This window comes from Copadichromis virginalis, linkage group LG23, assembly GCF_057382275.1.
Source record: "Copadichromis virginalis isolate Kocher_CV1m ecotype Utaka linkage group LG23, C_Virginalis_male_GT1.1, whole genome shotgun sequence".
Lineage (NCBI taxonomy): Eukaryota > Metazoa > Chordata > Actinopteri > Cichliformes > Cichlidae > Copadichromis > Copadichromis virginalis.
Window position 1 is genome coordinate 52,493,423 of NC_140639.1, and position 13,371 is coordinate 52,506,793.

At 43.2% G+C, this 13,371-nt stretch overlaps 1 long non-coding RNA gene across 1 annotated transcript; it reads right to left on the bottom strand.

The window, feature by feature from the left end:
* Positions 1–537: 537 nt before the first annotated feature.
* On the bottom strand, positions 538–4,852 carry LOC146682251 (uncharacterized). Its single transcript, XR_014918150.1, has 2 exons — positions 2,933–4,852; positions 538–2,901 (listed from the first exon to the last, which is right to left on the bottom strand). It is a non-coding gene; the product is annotated as an uncharacterized LOC146682251 (long non-coding RNA).
* Between the last annotated feature and the right edge of the window lie 8,519 nt (positions 4,853–13,371).

The window sequence follows — 13,371 nt, forward strand, 5'->3', positions numbered from 1 at the left end:
TGAATACGGGACAGACTTGACTGGGGGAAAGAAGGGGAGAAAGAAAGAGGGAAAGAGAAACAGCTGAGAAGAGGGACGGGGGAGAAGGGCAAAAGACAAAAACCAAAAGAACGGGCAGAGAAAAAAAAATGCATATATCAATCACCTGGATCACCTGCTGAGAAAGAAAAAAGAAAGCAAGCAGAAGAGAACAAGAGTAACAGAATAAACAACATCACAATGATATATGGGAATATGACAGTAAATACTAAATATTAAACATTATTGTGCAGCACATAAGATCAACAGAACACAGTGTGCTTTGAGGTAGGAGCCAAAAAGGGTGTAGTTTGTGGGTGTGATCACCCGTGTGTACACCTGTGAGCATGGACGCGCTTGTTTTTTGTTTTTTTAAAAGGTTCCTTCATGTAATAATCTGCTAGAGGGTGTGGGGGGGCCACAGCCCCGTCCTCCAGGGCGTGAAGCAGGTGTGGAGGAGATTGTTAAGATTCAAAATTGAGGAAGGAGAGTACACACCACCCATGGTCCAGTAGGTCTTTGGTCAAACAATGATTTTAATGAACACACGTGTGGGAAGACAACTCTGTACGCAGACAGGAAGTAGTCTTCGACTTAATCAAAGCATGAACAGATATTTTATAGCATCAGGGTTTATTTACTGACGCCCCTTCATGCGTCACCGGTACATTTTATACATAGATCAGATCAACATCATCATGACTTTTCACCCAGAAAATCATCTTCTATTTTCATGGCTTGGTACTTTCCGTTCTTATCTTAAAATGAATTGTTCCTCTTTCTTGCCGAGACAACAAGGACGGTTCCTCTAAATAAATTTAACTCTATGTGTGTGTGTCACGACCTCACATGCTCTTTGTGTCACCTCTTCACCTACTGTCTGTGTCTCGTCCTCAAATGCTCTTTCTCAATTCACCTGTTGCACTTCTGACCTTTTACCAGACCAGAAGCTCACTGAGACTATGTGTATGTCTTCTACTAAATAAATGTTTTAACCAAGAACCTCTACTAAAACCTTAATATAAAATGACCTGATATAAGTGTTTTGTAAGCATGTATTGCAATTCCTTCTATGGCTCCAAGTCACTTGCACAATAGATTGTCCGAACATCGCGCCGAACAAAGCTTCCGACCCCCAATTAATTGACCGAGCTCCAACTCTTTAATAAGCACAGATATGCATTGTGTATAAAATAGTCATAACTGCTTAAGGCCTTCTTAAAGCTATCTGTTACATTGTTAAAGCCTCGTCTTAGCCTGCGGCTCAAAATAACTATCTGCTTTCACTTCTGCATACAACTTCCTGTCAGCCTGCAACTCAGTCTTTCTGAAAGAGACACTGTTTAACCCCTGAATGCAATATAAACTCCAGATTTTATTATTAATGCAATGGTAATGATGACAATTATTTAACAATAGCAGTAAAATAATTTCCCTGCTCCACACTCCCTCTCACGACCTCTGGAACACCAGAGGTCGCAATACATTGTGGTTCAGCAGGCCTCGAGATCTCCAGGATCCTCGCCCCTCCTGTGGTCGCCGAAATCGATCTTCTGCAAAGGAAACAAAACACCTTTTCCTGCACCTCCCTAACTTATCCTATCTGGGACTCTTTAATCAAAAGCCTGATCCTAATTATCTTCTTAACTTATTGACTTGTATTTATGTATATTCTTCAACATTACTCATCCCTTTAAAACTCTTTAAGCCCTACTTTCACGTCCGGTTGCTCGCTCTATTTTTCCCTTATCTGATCATCAACATCCTGTGCACAAATTGTCGCTGCTGCAAGTTCCTCTACTCCAAAAGATCCAAAAGAAAACACCCATTCTAATCAATTAAGTTTAAGCATATAAGCAATTACTCCTGTATACATTTCATCATAGCTAAATGCTGCCTTGAAACAACTCCTATGTGTTAACACTAACTTCATTTTAAAACCTCACATTTCCTATGTTATCACCTGTTTTTGGTATAGCCTTTTTTATTTCATTTGCTCCCTTTAATGTAACAATACCTTCTAATTCTAATTTATCAGACTTAACCAAAATATATGCTTTCCTTACTCTTTAGTCCTTCTTTAAGTTCAGTCAAAAAGCTAAATGAATTTAGGGCCTTTTGCCTGGAATCAATACTGTCATGTGTGTTTCTTAACTCTGTGTCTGTAAACGCGTGCAATCCTTCAATAACTTCAATAACTCATATCAAAAAATGCAATATGTATAAAAATCATTTCTATTTATAAGCTCCCCCTTTATCCTAAAAATACCTCCTATGTAATATCTGTATGTATAAGCCTACATTATAACCACTACTTCTAGAAATCAAAAAGAAATCAAAGCTGTTCTACTCCTTCAACCCTCACTAATTTTCCCTCTAAGACTCATTCACAGCTTTGAAAAACCGGCATTGTATCTTCTAAACAGGATTCAGTTCTGTCTTGGTCCTGGGCCATGTTGGCCCAGTATTCTTGGTTCCTTGTATTTTCGCTCCTTATTTAGGCCAGGTTTTCTGAGGTGTCCTGTTGTGGTGTTCCCTAAGTGTTTTTTCCCTTTGTGACTTTTACCCCCTTGTGCCCCTCTGTGTATTTATGAGCTCTCGTCTCTCTTTGTGTTTATTCCATGTTTTCCCCAGCCTGTTATGTCTGTGTTCTCCCCGTGCTCTCTCTCCTCCTGTCTGAACCTCTGTGTACTTCCTGTTTTACTTTGACAGTCTCTCGTCAGTATGCGTAATATTGTGTTCACTCCTGCCCTGTCTCGTTATGTTTATCAGTGTCACCTGTGTTCCCCACCTGTGTGTAATCTCCCTGTGTTCTCTGGGTGTATTTAAGTTGTGTCTTCTGTTATGGTAGTTGCTGGTTTGTCTGTGTTGTTTCCCCTCGGTCTCCCTGCGTCTCTTGTGTATTTCCCCGGACCTCCCTGCATCCTCGTTTCTGGTTTGTGTTATTAGCTTACCCAGTTTAGGTTTCCGGTTTCTTGTTTTTCCACCAGTGCTGTTTTGTGCCCACCGTTGTAAATAAATATTCACCTGCACCAGAGCTGCCGCCTTTTGGGTCCTTTTCTACAACTCCACACGGCTTGCCTCGCAAACCGTGACAAGTTCACTTTTAATCCTTTAACCTTAACTTAAAAATAACAGTTTCAGTTTTACCATATCCAAATGATCAAAAACCCAAAAGGTCCTGAAATGATCCTAAATTATTAAACAATTAAATTATTAAACCCTAAACCCCCCTTTATCTTGATACATTTCATGTGTCAAGATACTATACAAAACTTAAAAATGCTCAGTTTCCCCACTCATGATCCAATCTATGTCATAAAAATAAACTTAAAACAGAACAGTTATCAGTCATGTGTTTCTTCAATTAATGATAACTGAGTTACATCAAAAAAATATTTCCCCTTTAGCATTTGGCATTCTCCCAACAATATACTATAATCCCATAATCTAACCCCAGTCAACAAAACAAAAATTTTTCTGGTAAAAGCAAATTGTTTGTCCACATTTATTCACCCTCACATTCACTCACACATTCACTCCCATGCAGTCACACATTCACTCACATGCAGTCACACCATATATTTGCTGATAGTGGAGCTTCCCGCACGATCAGATACTCCACCCTCAGCAAAATGAGCTCAGTCATTTTTTATTTTCCATAGGAAAATATTTCTTTATGCTTTTGGACTGGATTGACTCGCATAAAATCCTTTTTACAGGGACTTACGACCTGAATAGTCCCCACAGGTAGCTCTCCTCAGCCAATTGTAATCTGGAAAGCCGCCTTATATTTGCTCTTCCCGAGAATTTTCAGCGCCGTTATTCACTGTTGCAGGCCTGCTTAAAACAGAAATAAAAAATAGAGCTGATTGTTAGCTCATAAAAACAAAACAAAATCACCTGACAGGTTTTCTTTAAGTGCACTGTTACAAAATAATGGGCCCCTCCCAGACATGTCCATGTTTCCTAAAACTCCCTCTATTAAAAACAAAAATAACAACAACAACCTAACTGACAGAATCAACCCCTCACCACAACAACCTCAACAACCTTAAACACACAAGTCTTGCCACCACATAATTTCACCTCCTCAATACACCAAAAGTCTCATTAAAACCACACAATTTGCACACAAAAATCACCCCCTTATGCTCTGTAACATACTTCAATTCAGCATAAAACATAACCCCCTTTGTCATATGGCTTCTTCTATTCCTCAATTACAAACACAAATGTATTTTATTAAACATTCACACCATTGTATCATTCATACAAAATAGCAAGCTGTTCTTCATTGCATATGTTTGTGTTCTTAGCCAGGTTTAATCAGTGTCTATGCATTAAACTCCATGAGCTTGTCTTGTCTTTATAAGTTTAATGCATTTTCTGTTTGTGTGTGTGAATTTGCATATGGTGCTTTTGCAGTGTGTCAGACTCCTTCATAATTTTGCCTTTAAACAGTCAATTTTCTCCTCCCCAAATTTACTAACCCAAATTCTGATTTCCTACCTTAAATAGCAGCATTCCTTGTCCTCAGCCAGAAGGTAGGGCTCCACTTGCCACTTACCCCCTCTGCCTCAGCCCAGCGGCCTTACCCGTCAGGTCCCGTCTTCTTACTGAAGCCGAGTAATCGTGACTGTGCCTGCCTTAGGTTGTCCCAGGGTTTCGAGGTGGGATCTTACCCGTCATGGGCTATCCAGCCTTCCATACTCGCCTGATACGGGGCCCAAGTGGGCAGGGGAGGGAACACACTGGCTCTGGAAATTAAAGGAGTGTAAGCTGCTTCCTTCATTGCATCTTATATTAAACTATCTCACTTCTGACTCCTTCCTAGAATAATTTCACCTATGGCACTTTGTGTATGTGTGTTTTCTATTCATTAATGTAATTGTCAGTTATTTTCTCTCTTCATTTTACCTTCTTTTGTTTGTTTGTGACGTTCTACTTTAGTTCTACTAAACCTTGATGTAAAAACAATACTCCCTTATTTCACGCACACACTCTGCATTTTGCCTACGCACACACTTCTCTCTCAGACTTCCTCTGTTCACACATCACCTTGCACTCACTCTACTATCAACTTTCATAGTGTTATTATTATTTAGTATTTTGTACACCTCACACAGAATCATTCAAATCGAGTACTCACAGCATTCACATCACAACCTTCAACTTTCACTTTCAATCCTGCAAGACGCAGAGATGGACATCTCCTTCACCTAACATAAAACTAAATTACCATATCAACATACAATTACTGAAATTCAAACTCAAATACACCGTCTGTTTTAATAAAGTCAAAGAGTAAACAGGTGTACCAAGTGTATGGACTTATGTGTTTTAAACTGAAAGGAAAAGAAACTCAAACTCTTATAACATCACTCATGCCTCTCTCAAATTAAAAACACCTTCAAACTTTAAAACCTCCTACTTTACATCACCAAAGAAATACCTCTCACACCTTTATTCATCATGTCAAAGCTTTCTCCATTTTGCACAACCTGCCACATGTTTAACAAAAAATCGCTGCCCGAGAAGGCTCCCACATATCAAGGTGGTCGTTCTCACAAATTTCCAGCAGACCCTCAAATAAACAAAAACAACGACCCAGGCAGGCTTCCAGTTCAGCCTCCTCAATTTCTATGCACACCGAAAACTCATGGGGAGATTCTTCTGTCTCCCCGTGTCCTACACAATTCACCTCCAGATGATCCCCTACAATTGAAATTTCAGTGTGGAATGACGCAGAGATTAACATTCCCTTATTTATTTACTATATGTAACCTGAATTTTTCTCTCTCTTATCAAATAACAAAGGTTATCTTTAAAATTTGTTATTGAACTACTAATTAAGTTGCTTTTTATGGTATCAATGGTAAACTACCCCTAAAAAGTCCACTTCATTGCGTGTTCATTGAGTTACTTCTATTAAGGCTATTTAACAAGTTCAATTTACACATATTCATTAATCTGTCACGCTTATTAGTGGCTCATGGTTACTTAAAACCTATGTCTGACTTGACCACAGAGTTAGAGCATCATTCAATCCTCTCAGGATGACCACTCCACTTACTCTGCATCCAGTCAGCTCATGAATTAACAACACTTGCAGACTGTAACCCTTTTATTTTTTGTTTATGCCTTCAAATCCACCTCAAATCTTCTTACCTAAACGTTGGTTTTAAACACAAACAATTCTTATATTCTATTTTGAAACGCTGTCACCATTCATATATTTACAATGTTATTATTTACTAAGCCAGCATTTTAATCGCAGACATTTATCCACATTTGCAAACAATAGTTATAGGGCTGAATAATCACACAAAACCGAAAGCATAGTCCTCTCATGCGCTCTGCATCAACTACCTCATTTGCATGCACACACACTCTTCATCTAAGAATAGCAGCAGGAAGTCAGTGCATTGCTGACTCGACCCACAGAGATCTTTTTTTATTACAGAGACGTCTTATATTTACAACTGCACAGATTTTAAACCTTTTAACACCTATCGAATTTCGACAAATTTAACATAACAGTCTAACCGATAAACTCCCTGAGTTTTTTGCGACCAATTAACCAGTATCAAGACTTTAACTGTTTCTGGCCTCATTTCTAAAATCCCTAACTCAATTTAAAAGTGTCCAACACCCAAGGTCCAACCTTTGCTGCCCAAAAAAGCGCAGGTACCGTTCCAAACGGTAAGGAGACTCTAACTCCTAGCTTAATTCCAGGATGCCCTGTACCCCACAGTTAAGCCACACTGAACTATCCCTCTTCGCCGAGAGGTCAATGTCGCGCGTCCACGACAAGGAGGGAGCGTAACCTCCGGGCTCTGCGCTTCCTAGCAGACTCGAACTGCCGTTCTAGAATAATTTATAATACTTTGAAACAACAATCAACACCCAAAACAAGTGTATAACTGAGGCAGGTGCAACCTAGTGGTCAAATGGAGACTCCAACTCACAAAATGACTGCTCAGGTCCACTCTTATGACCAAATTTGGACTTTAACCAACACAATAACCAATTCCCTACCAACTACTTGAGACTCTAACTCAATTTCTTTGGGACTTCAACCCAGTATTTAAACTTTTCTTATCAGACTCTTAACTGCTTTCATTTCTTCTTAGCAGAACTCTAACTGCTTCAACTCATGAAATTTTCATCAAAATCAAAACAGACATCCACCAGTAACTTCAGTGAGTAGACTTAAATTTTATCATGTCCAATTTGGCACACTTTGGAAATAATTCAACAGGTAGTGCCTTACCTTTTGGATAAGCCGGCTTATGCCCACTCACTTCGACCACTGGAATTCATGTCTGCCCGTCAGACCACCTAAGACCAAATTTCTCCATCTACACCTCCAATCCTCCCTCCTCAACCACCGGACGAGCCCCCAAATGTTAAGATTCAAAATTGAGGAAGGAGAGTACACACCACCCATGGTCCAGTAGGTCTTTGGTCAAACAATGATTTTAATGAACACACGTGTGGGAAGACAACTCTGTACGCAGACAGGAAGTAGTCTTCGACTTAATCAAAGCATGAACAGATATTTTATAGCATCAGGGTTTATTTACTGACGCCCCTTCATGCGTCACCGGTACATTTTATACATAGATCAGATCAACATCATCATGACTTTTCACCCAGAAAATCATCTTCTATTTTCATGGCTGGTACTTTCCGTTCTTATCTTAAAATGAATTGTTCCTCTTTCTTGCCGAGACAACAAGGACGGTTCCTCTAAATAAATTTAACTCTATGTGTGTGTGTCACGACCTCACATGCTCTTTGTGTCACCTCTTCACCTACTGTCTGTGTCTCGTCCTCAAATGCTCTTTCTCAATTCACCTGTTGCACTTCTGACCTTTTACCAGACCAGAAGCTCACTGAGACTATGTGTATGTCTTCTACTAAATAAATGTTTTAACCAAGAACCTCTACTAAAACCTTAATATAAAATGATCTGATATATAAGTGTTTTGTAAGCATGTATTGCAATTCCTTCTATGGCTCCAAGTCACTTGCACAATAGATTGTCCGAACATCGCGCCGAACAAAGCTTCCGACCCCCAATTAATTGACCGAGCTCCAACTCTTTAATAAGCACAGATATGCATTGTGTATAAAATAGTCATAACTGCTTAAGGCCTTCTTAAAGCTATCTGTTACATTGTTAAAGCCTCGTCTTAGCCTGCGGCTCAAAATAACTATCTGCTTTCACTTCTGCATACAACTTCCTGTCAGCCTGCAACTCAGTCTTTCTGAAAGAGACACTGTTTAACCCCTGAATGCAATATAAACTCCAGATTTTATTATTAATGCAATGGTAATGATGACAATTATTTAACAATAGCAGTAAAATAATTTCCCTGCTCCACAAGATCAAAACTCCAGACATCCAGATGCCCCCAGAACACAAGAGACCAAGGAAGACCAACAGAGGGGCAGCTGCGCCACTGTCCCGGAAAGAGCTGAGGAGAGTCCCAGATGAGGGCTCACTCAGCAGCCGCGGAGCAGAAGCCAGGGGGAGTTGCAGTGACGCGCCCGTGAGCTCCGCCGGCAGCCAGCTGTGCCTGAGTGACCGAGCCCCAGGCCGAGAGGCCGGGGGCACCCCACCTCCGAAGTGGCCCGAGCGAGCCCCAGGCTCCAGGCCCCGATAAGCGGCCGCCAAGGAGTGAGCCGGTGTGTACCTGGACGCCCATCCCCGGACACAAAGAACCACCAACGCACCGATACCTGAGGGGGTCCGCCACTGGCAGGGGAAGTGGTGGTAGGGGGAGATAGGCCTCCAAACCTTGGAGGGCCTGAGATGTCCCCAGAGAGGTGGCGCCTGACACCCAACCTGACATATAGTCACAGACATACAGGCACACACAGATACAAACATCCATTCCCACCCTCATGCTCTCATATGCACTTACTCCACACTCAACCAACGTGGAGACAGACATAAAGAGACGTTGTACACACAATCACACTCCCCAAGTGTACTCTACAAACCGGGTCTAGGTGCCCTCGCCCCTGGAGGGGGGAACTGCACCCAGACCCAGGTGGTGTTTCCCTTTTCCCTGCGGTGGGGGGAGGCAGACCGCCCCGACTCCGCAGCAGCAGGAAGGCTCCACACAGACCGCAGTCGGACGGCCAACTCCTCCTCCTAGCTCCCCCGCTCCAGCAGGTCGCAGAGAACGGGGGTGAGAGAAGACTCCAAACCTCCCTCCACCCGCTCATTGTAGTGTTGATGCATGTGTGTTCTAAGGTGCATTTAAAACCCAGGAGGGCATGGAGCTACCTGCCAGAGAGCAGCAGGTAAGCGCATGGTCCCTCCTGCTAGCCCTCAATGTCTACGTGTATTTAAAATTGAGAGGTGGGCAACGATGCCAGGGGTGGGGTGTACACCCTGATGGTACTTTGGACTCCGTGTATCGTGCCCACCCCCAAGATCCTATATGTATGTGTAATGAGAGTGTGAGTAATGTGAATGTCTAAGTTGTGGGATAAAATTGAGGCAGAGGCACCCTGGTGACATACCCCTACTCCAAGGCCCTGCATGTGTGGGTGGTTGTGGTGGAGCGGGAAGAGGGAGGCAGCTGGAGATGGGGAGGGAAGGAAGGGAGGGGCAAGTGACCCCTCCCTGGGGCCAGCTCCCCCGCTGACCCCAGTAGGCACCCCTGTACTCCGCGACCCGCCAGGGAAAGGGGGCCCAGGCCCATCCAGACCGGGGCCCAGTGCAGCAGCGCCCCCCGGCCCCACGGAGCCCGGGACAGTCCACCCAACCCCACCACAGAGAAAACTGCACCCACCCCACCATCCACTCATCTTCCAGACTACATAAGACAATAAACACCCAGGCTGAGATCTTCCTCCACCTCTCCTGTATCTCCCCCTCCTGCAGAGGGAGCTCCTGAGGAGAGGAAAGCTCCTGCAAGATGTGACAATCTCCCCCACCAGTTGAAGAGCCCCCCAGGTGGCTCGACGCACCGGCGGCACCCTGCTCCAGGGCTGGGCCCCCATGCACCCACCCGCCCACAACCCCGGCAACACACCAACCAGGACCCAAGCCCCCGAGGCCCAGTCCGGGTCCCAGCCCAGAGACGGAGCGCCCCCAGAACCTCACGCCCATCCCGGACCCACCCAGGGCCAGCCAGGCTACCAGGTCAGTAACCCACGTCCGTCAGCACAGACCCTCCCCTAGCCCCGCTGCACGCAGCCGCGAGGAAACAGTCACCGGAGAGCCAACAGAGCCCCTAACCGGACATGACCGCTACCCCGGGTTGAGCCCCCCAAGGAAGATGCCTCCGGGGAACCCCCCGACGCCCTAAGCCTGTCCCTACCCCCACACCAATCACAACAGTGAAGGCGGGACCAGACTATGACCCCCCACCCCCACTAGGTGATGGAGCTGATCAAAAGAGCCCAGAGCAATTGATCTGATGTGGTGGCAGAGGCTGTATCAAGACTAATGTAATCTAATAGATAATTTCTATATTGGTTAGAATTAAGATTATTTTTATTTTTCCAGTTCATGAGGACTGTTTTCTTGGCTATGCATAGGGCAGTCCTACATCTTTAAAAAGTCTTCCCATGTCTCATTTCCACCACATATGTAGTTTTAATAGTGGCTTTAAAGAGCAAACAGCAGATTTAGGACAAAGCTTTATAAAAAGACGTGACAAATAGTGTTAAACAATCTTTTGACTGACAATTAGAATTTTTAAAAAGCACTCGATACAACACAAACACGAGTACTAAGATCACTTGTGTCATTCAATGTTCCACTTTGACTGAAGTCATGGCCGCCATCTTCTGTGGCTGAATGCTGTGGAATCTGGGGATGATTTCATGTAAACCCAGCACAGTGATATATATGATTAAATGTCCTTGTGGGTTGGTGTTCGTTGGTAAAAGATCAGGTCTCTGAAAAGCACAATTTCAGAACATAGGTGTCATATTAGAAATCATCAGTCAGGTTTAGCTGCCAACCTTTTTAACCATATGAATCCCAGTTTGTCTTGTCTTTGTTGTATTGGCACTGAGCATGCACACTTCCAAAAAGACGAGGGGACATCAATGCTCTACTTTTAGAGCCTGAACTTTCTTGGATTTTCACTCTGGACATTTTGGCCCCAACAGGTCTTAACGAATAACTGGACATTCTTCTTTTTCTATAATTCCAAGTATTACAGTGTAACATAACTTTGATATTTTCTCTATATTTCTTATGGATTCATGTGTTTTAGTTCAGGGTCATGTTGTCGTTACTACAGCTAATAATGAAAGCGCCTCTTTAAGAGTTCGTCATGGAAATACCTGTTGGCATTGTAAGATCTTTTAAATGTTTTTGGTATTGTACATTGTGTATACACATTTTTATGTCTTCATTGGATGCATTGTGGTTTCTGTTCTTTTTATTTAATTTTTATCATGATGATAAAATGCTTATTACAAATTTTTAAAGGCCATAAAAAATGTAACAGTAAAATGCAACATTGTGGCAAACGAGAGATTAATGCTACAGGAAATCATTACATGGTGGTTTAATGCATGAAGCGGTAAAACAAACATTTTAAATCCAGTTGATTATTTTATCACTGAGAGTGCTCTCAGTGCTGCTGTTTGTTTTAAGCTATGAAACTTTAAACTGGATCCATTTAAACGTTAAAGCTTCCTGTCCCACAGCCTGAGAAACTGTTGCAGTTTGTGGCAAATCAAAGTGAAATCAGTTTGACTGATTGAGCAGGTAGTCTTAGTATGTTCCTGTTTTTCCAGCTGTGTAAAAATGACACTCAGATCAGAATCATGTAAAAACAACATTTTCTAAATCACCAAATTGCTTCATTTTTGTTCTTGTGATGATGCAGTGCACAGTTTGTGCTTCATTCAGTTGGTTGCTCCACAGAGATTGTCATGGTACGCAGAAAATGTACCAAGAATACGTGTTCATTTAAACTGATTTCACTTTGATCTGCAACAAACTGCAGTGATTTCCATCAATTAGACAGGACAGTTAGCTTTAATGCTTAAACAGATCCGGCCTAACCTTTCAGAGGTTTATAATGGAGCCCTCACCTTAAAAGCAGACGGCATGAGGGTGGGAATGGATGTTTGTATCTGTGCCTGTATGTCTGTGTCTATATGTCAGGTTGGGTATCAGACGCCACCTCTCTGGGGACATCTCAGGCCCTCCAAGGTATGGAGGCTTATCTCCCCCCACCACTCGTTGGTGATTCTTTGTGTCCGTGGATGGGCGTCCAGGTACACACCGGCTCACTCCTTGGTGGCTGCTCGGGCCACTTCGGAGGTGGGGTGCCCCCGGCCTCTCGGCCTGGGGCTCGGTCACTCAGGCACGGCTGGCTGCCGGCGGAGCTCACGGGCGCGTCACTTCCACCCCCCCTGGCTTCTGCTCCGCGGCTGCTGAGTGAGCCCTCATCTGGGACTCTCCTCAGCTCTTTCTGGGACAGTGGCGCGGCTGCCCCTCTGTTGGTCTTCCTTGGTCTCTTGTGTTCTGGGGGCCTCTGGATGTCTGGAGTTTTGATCTCCTCCACACCTGCTTCATGCCCTGGAGGACGGGGCTGTGGCTCCCCCACACCCTCTAGCAGATCATTACATGAAGGAACCTTTTAAAAACAAACGCATTCATGCTCACAGGTGTACACATGGGTGATCACACCCACAAACTACACCCTTTTTGGCTCCTACCTCAAAGCACACTGTGTTCTGTTGATCTTATGTGCTGCACAATAATGTTTAATATTTAGTATTTACTGTCATATTCCCATATATCATTGTGATGTTGTTTATTCTATTACTCTCTTTTTTTTGCTTGTTTTCTCTTTGTTCTTTCTCAACAGGTGATCCAGGTGATCGATCGATGTATTTTTTGTCTGTTTGTTTTGTTGGTTTTTGCCCTTTATCCCGTCCCTCTTCCTCGCTGTTTTTTCCCCTCTTTCTTTCTCCCTTTTCTTTCCCCAGTCAAGTCTGTCCTGTGTTCAGCAAATGAAAATAAAATAAACAATAAAAGCAAAGGTGAATCAAATGGACCAATATGGCGAGGCTGGGATGGTCCATTTGGTAAAGTAAAGCCGTTGGGCATCTTTCTTTGCCTTTAGACAATAATTCTGATGAAAAAGAGCCAAACGGGACAGGCGGAAAAGAAAAAAGAAAAAAAAAGCAGGCAGCAACACAGAGATTTTAGTGATAAAATAATTTACTGGAATTAAAAATTTTACTTCATCAGTCTGTGATACATCACCAGATTAACAGTCATCTCCTGTCCTATGTCCTTAATCACATGTGGTAATGACTCTGGAGGAAGTGGCTGTCAGGGCTTGTGCCTTGGCA